The sequence below is a fragment of the Heptranchias perlo genome, chromosome 2 (assembly GCF_035084215.1).
Source record: "Heptranchias perlo isolate sHepPer1 chromosome 2, sHepPer1.hap1, whole genome shotgun sequence".
Classification (NCBI taxonomy): domain Eukaryota; kingdom Metazoa; phylum Chordata; class Chondrichthyes; order Hexanchiformes; family Hexanchidae; genus Heptranchias; species Heptranchias perlo.
This window is the reverse complement of record NC_090326.1, coordinates 39,297,873-39,303,934: the sequence shown is the minus strand read 5'-3', so window position 1 is coordinate 39,303,934 and position 6,062 is coordinate 39,297,873. Positions and strand designations below refer to the sequence as shown.

Sequence of the window (6,062 nt, the reverse complement as noted above, 5' to 3'; positions counted from 1 at the left end):
AGCATTTTCTGTCTTTATTTCCGATTTCCAACATCCACAGTATTTTGCTTTTGAAGAACAGAATTTATTTGTTTACACTGTGTCCGTTGACCGGAACATATCCTCCTCGCTGCCATTGACTAAAAGCAGGGCCCGAAGTTCGAACATGGAATGCAGCCAGCAATGAGGGAGAGGGAGAGCAGGAGCCTGGAGGGAGCAGAGAGAAGGGGGGAGGGTCAGCTCTGGATGAGGTGCAGGGAAACACTGATACTGAAGAGCTTCACAAGCTTATAATGCACAAACCAGTTAGTTGGCCTTTGCATCCCTCAAAGGTATTGAATGCTTAGAGAAAGAAGCATCTGAGCAGCCTGGTACCTCCAGAAGGACCTTTTCTGCACCTGACCCACCCATTCTGTCATGGTATCGTGTTTGCTCAAGCAAAAGCTCAGATACACCCATTTAGGGAGGTGCTATTACTGACAAAGAGCAGATATTACTGGGTAGATCCCAGAGCAGCAAGGAGGAGGAGCTGGTAGGCAAATTTAAGGAGGAGACATCTGTCTCTTCCCCAGAGTTGATATAAGTAAGATCCCTCAGCTGAGGATTTCAAGACCAAGATCTCAGGCCTAGGCTGTTAAAGATCAATCATTGAGGACCATTGGTCTCACATGCAGGCAGTGAAGACAGTCTCTTCTCTCCTGGTGCTGATGGGACAATTGGAGGAGTCCAGAACCTGCATCTGCAATGCAACAAGGGAGGCAGGACATGAAGTGACTGGTGGTCCAGGAGATCAATATAGCCATCAGCCAGATATTAGGAGGAGGGTATAAGAGCAATTGTCACTTCTGTACTGGCAACAGTTACTGCTTCCATAAGTGGCAGTCTTACAAAATAGCATCGACTGCTCAGAAACTGCAGTTTCAACATAGTAGACGTGACTCCCGGTCAAATCCCGGGGGGGCCTAAATTGCATTTAGGCCCCCCCTGTTCATTTGATTGCGGTGGGTGCGCTGCCAGCAGAATGATCAGGGCCACTGAGGGGTAATGGGAGGGAAATCATGGCAGAAATCGAGGTAGCCAGTTTGGGCTGAGGTGCCCTGCCCCACTTCACTTGCCAGACCACCACCCAGAAGTGGGTGGTTTTCATAAGGAAAGTCCAGGCCTTTACGTCAGAGGAAGTTGCGAACAGCCTGTTGCTCAGACCACACCTTGACTCCCTCGTGCAGTGCTGGTCACTGAGGCACAAGGGAGCTACTGATGTGCTGTGGCCAGTGCAGAGAAAAGCCACAAGGAGGATCGCTAGTATAAAAGAAAACAACCTAGATTCAAAAGTAGGAATTAAATCAAGAAATCATTCTTCACACAAAGAGGGATCAACACTTGATTCAAGGTGAGCCAAATGGGTTAGGGTTAGGGTTAGGGAATGGAAGGAGGATGAGCAGCATTCATAGATACACATAACCAAACTGGCAGAGTAGGAGTGAAGAGGAGCAGGAGATACTGCAGTTTGTGTTGCCTGCAATTCCCAACACCTATGACCTGTATTCCAAAAGGCGTGATTAACCTGTGCCTGGTAGTAACGATGCAGGCGGCATGTAACATTCGTGCTGCCTGAAGATTTAAATGATTGCTGCGTGCAGCCAGTGCTACCTGCACTGTTAATTGGCTGCACCCACCAGTAGGGGGCCCCGATATCAGGAATGGCTAGCACTACTTAGAGGGGGTGGGGGGGGGGGTCGCAGGAGGCCCTCCAGACATACACTCGCGGCAGTGGGAGGGAGTTGTGCACGAGGTAAATGCCAGAAACATTGCACCACGAACATGGATGCAGTTCAGGAAGAAGTTCAATGATTTGACAGTGGTCAAGATGAGTAAGTTCAACTGTCAAGTGGTATATCCCACCAACTGCTTCACTAGCCTCATCCATTGCTCCACACACTATAACCCCCATCATCCACCTACTAACAAACTCTTTCAATCAGTGCGCAACCCTTCAAATCAGATGCTGCATCTCACCCTCACACAATACCACTCTTGCAAGACACTCACTGACACATTTCCCTCTTTGTTGCAGGAGAAAGTGGCGCATAACAACAGGCAGCAGGAAAGACCTGGGGGAGGACAGGCAGGCCTTCACGTCCTCACCCCCATGGAGGAGACAGGATTGGCCATTATTGGATGGGCTGCGGCCGTGGCCATTGGCGGTGCTGGAGGGATCGATGATGAGGGTCTCTGCGTACCTAATCCTCCTTCTCGCTTCTCACTTCTCCCTCATCCCACAATCTTTTCTGACTCACGTGCTGAAGATGGTATGAGCACGCATGTCTTACTTTCTCCTCTCGCCTCACCACAATTCAACCTGTGTCCTTTTGTCATTTCAGATACCCAAGAACTGAGATCGGCCCAGTCAGAGGAGGCAGAGGATGAAGACAGTGATGATGCAGACGCACCGTCACTCAATCATACACTTGCAGCCAGCAGCTCGGATACGGACACTGCGCATACTTTAGAGGCTAGTTTAGAAGCGGGATCTGCACGTGGTGAGACACCGGGCACAAGTGAGCAGAAGCCGGTACGGGGTGAACGGATACCACAGGTGCAGCTCGCCGGAGGGCGAGATCGTTCACTAGTTCTGCTGCAGAGGAGTTAGAAGATGACTTTGATGGGCCAGGCTACAGAAGGCGGCTGATGGGCGTACACCACCAAATGCTTGGTGCACTGGAAAGCCTGCCAGAAAGCCTGCGCACAATGACAAGGGGCATGCAGGAGGGCAGCTCCAACTTGGCACTGGGCTTTGCGCAGAGGTTGAAGCCCATCCTTTCCCACATGGAACGGGTGGTTACCTCCATCAGCACATCTGTGGAACCCACCATGATTCAGCATCTGATGACTGGTGTCACAGCTTCCATTGCAGCACAAACATCTGCAATCTAAGGTCTGACTTCTGCATTTGGATGCTCAGACTGCTGCTATCATGACTGTGGGTTCCATTGTAGAATGGGGCTTCCAGGCCGTCACAGCAGTCCAGCTATCTGTTCTCCAGCAGATCACCGGAATTGCTGAAGCTCCGCCCTGGAAGAGTGGCAGTGCGCCACAGCACACAAACCTGCTGTCCTCTCTCAGGATGACAGCATTCCTGCTCCCACCCCGGCACTCTGCTGTTGTCTGTCTGTCAGCCAGCCAGGCCAGACTGCTGCAGCCCAGGCCAAGATGGTGCAGTCTGAAGCTGGGCCTCCCGGCCCAGAGCTACTCGAGGTTGTCCTCCAAAACCATCTGCACGTTCCTCCATTGAAGGTCAGCAGCCTTCCACCACCCATGCTCCAGCCGCTGGGGAAACACCTCGTAAGAGCACGAGGATAGGTAAAGGCACACGAACGACAGGCACTAAGGGAATGCACAAGGGTGAATAGTATCCGTTTGTTTGAATCATTTCATGTGTAAATCTATAAATGTGGTTATGAATTTGTATTTGGTGTTGGTTTTCAATGTGTAATCATAAGGAGGACGATTTGATGGTCATGTGGGAGAGGAAAGGTAAGGAATGTGGGACTGTTGGTATAGTTGAGATTATTGGTATCGCTCATTAATCATCTGATCATGCAGAGCCCTGTCTACCTTGTTGCCTCGCTGTCTCTTCCTCCACTTCCCCCTCCGTCTCTTCTCCTCCTCCTGCTCAGGTTCTTGCCTGATAGACGGTGGCAAAGGCTGTTCCCTGATAATGGCGAGGTTGTTCAGCATGCAGCTTACAATGACAAATCTTGATATCCACTCAGCTGAGTACTGCAGGGCTCCTCCAGAGCAGTCCAGGCAGCGGAAGAGTTGCTCAAGGATGCCTATGGTATGCTCTGATGTTCCGTGTGGCAGCTTGGCTCTCATTGTATGCTAGCTGTGCACGTTACGCGTGCGTTCTGGACTGGAGTCATTGGCCACTTCATGAGGGGATAACCCTCGTCACCCAGTAGCCAGCCTTTGACTTGGTGTGCTGGTTGAAATATAGGTGGCACGTCGGACTGCCACAGGATGAAGGAATCATGACTGCTGCCAGGATAGCGGGCACTGGCCTGCATGATGCACTGCGTGTGGTCGCACACCAGCTGCATATTGAGGGAGTGGAATCCCTTTCTGTTCATGAATGTGGCCGAGTTGTGATGTGGAGCACACATGGTAATATGCGTTCAGTCCACGGCAACCTGCACCATGGGGAAGCCTGCAATGCGAGTTGCCGGGTGTGCTCATGCTCGTTCATGCTGTTTGTCTCTGTCCAGAGGGAACGTGATGAATCTGTTTCGGAGTGCGTACAGAGCCTCAGTGACCTCCCTTATACAGCAGTGCACTGTAAACTGCGAGATGTTGGTTATATCGCCTGAATGCTGTGCTTGCCCTGAGGCTGCAGTTGTGGCTGCAGCAGTTGACAAATTTCAGTCACGAACTTTTTAGTGAACCGCAGCCGTCGGATGCACTGGTCATCGCTGAATTTGAGGTAAGAGAATTGGTCCCTGAAAGCCCTCGTTGGATATGACCTCCTGCTGAGTGCCCTGTGCCGACGTCGCCTCCTCCCTCTTCTAGCAGCTTGTCCTGCTCTTCGTGGCCTCTCTGCATGCTCCCAGTCATGTTCAATTCCCAAAGGAAGTCCTACCAGGCCAACCATGTCTGGAAGCAACTTTGATCAGCACATTATTTTAAATGCCACTAAAGTACTGCACGACCAGCCAGACCACTCTCTGTAGAATATTGCAACTTTCTCCAAGTTTAGGAAACTTCCACAAACACCCACAATTGTACCAGCAGCCAGAATAATCCAGCAACTAACCTGTAACTCCTGCACGATCCCTTTAAATAGTGCTGGTGGGGTGGGGGGGGGGGTCGTTCATGCCGTTTAAATCCTGTTCAGCTGTGCGAGGTTAAGACAATACGTAGGCTGTAGCGGGAAGTTCAAAACGCTGCTGGCCGCTTCAACTCAGCGTCATAATCTCCCTACTCTACATGCTGCCGGCGTTCATTGGGTGCACCACCTTTACCAAGATGGCATCATGCGCACTTCATATCAGAAGTGTGCGCGCACATCTTGGACGCATTTTTGGGGCTTAGGAGTCTGCTAGTGCTTACAAAACGGGCGCTATACGGCACAATTTCACCCCCACTGCGCGTTATCTGCATCTGGGGAGTAGAAGGCAATACTGCTTCCATTGGCCCCATATCTGTCTGTCATCTTTGTCGCAACTCCATGTTTGAACCTCTCCGATCAGGTCTTGGCCCTAATCAAAGTCAGTAGTGACATCCTCTGTGACTGTGGCTGTGGTGCACTATCCCTCCTCGTCTTTATTTCAGTTTTTAAAACACGGTTATCTACACCATTGCAGGAGATTCTCTGGCTATGTCTGAAAAGGTAATAGTGGAACAAAGCAAGGGCATTCCCACTCAACTGGACAATGGAGGAGAGGTGTTGGAAAGGACAGTGTGGTTAACCGTGTTTAAAAACTGAAATAAAGACAAGGAGGGATGGTGCACCACGGCCACAGTCACAGAGGATATCACTTTGTAACTTCCCGTGCAAAACCCCATAGAAAGTTTATGGGCAAGTGTAAGTCTAATGACTAGATGGTGCCATTCGTTTGGCGCTCACAGCAGAATCTGGCCTATTGTCTTCGGTGCCTGCCACAAACTCCGTTCCCTCGCTACTGATTCCATCCCCTCGCTGGCCACAGTCTTAGGCTGAAACAGACTGTTTGCAATATCGGCATCCTATTTAACCCTGAGCTGAGCTTCTGACTCCATATCCTCTCCGTCACAAAGACCACATACTTCCACCTCCACAACATTGCCCATCTCAGCCCCTGCCTCAGCCCTTCTGCTGCTGAAACTCTCATCCATGCCTTTGATACCTCCAGACTTGACTATTTCAATGCTCTCCTGGCCAACCTCCCACCTTCCACCCTCCATAAACTTGAGCTCATCCAAAACTGCTGCCCTTATCTTAACTCACAGCATGTTCCGTTCGCCTATCACCCCTGTGCTCACTGACCTACATTGGCCCCCGGTCCACCAATACCTTGATTTTAAAATTGTTCAAATTCCTCCATGGC

At 50.6% G+C, this 6,062-nt stretch overlaps 1 protein-coding gene across 4 annotated transcripts in view; it reads left to right on the top strand.

Annotated features, from left to right (window-relative positions):
• LOC137337716 (serpin B6-like) overlaps window positions 1-6,062 on the top strand; it is a 56,884-nt gene that overhangs the window by 1,069 nt on the left and 49,753 nt on the right. The gene's annotated exons all lie outside the window — the stretch shown is intronic.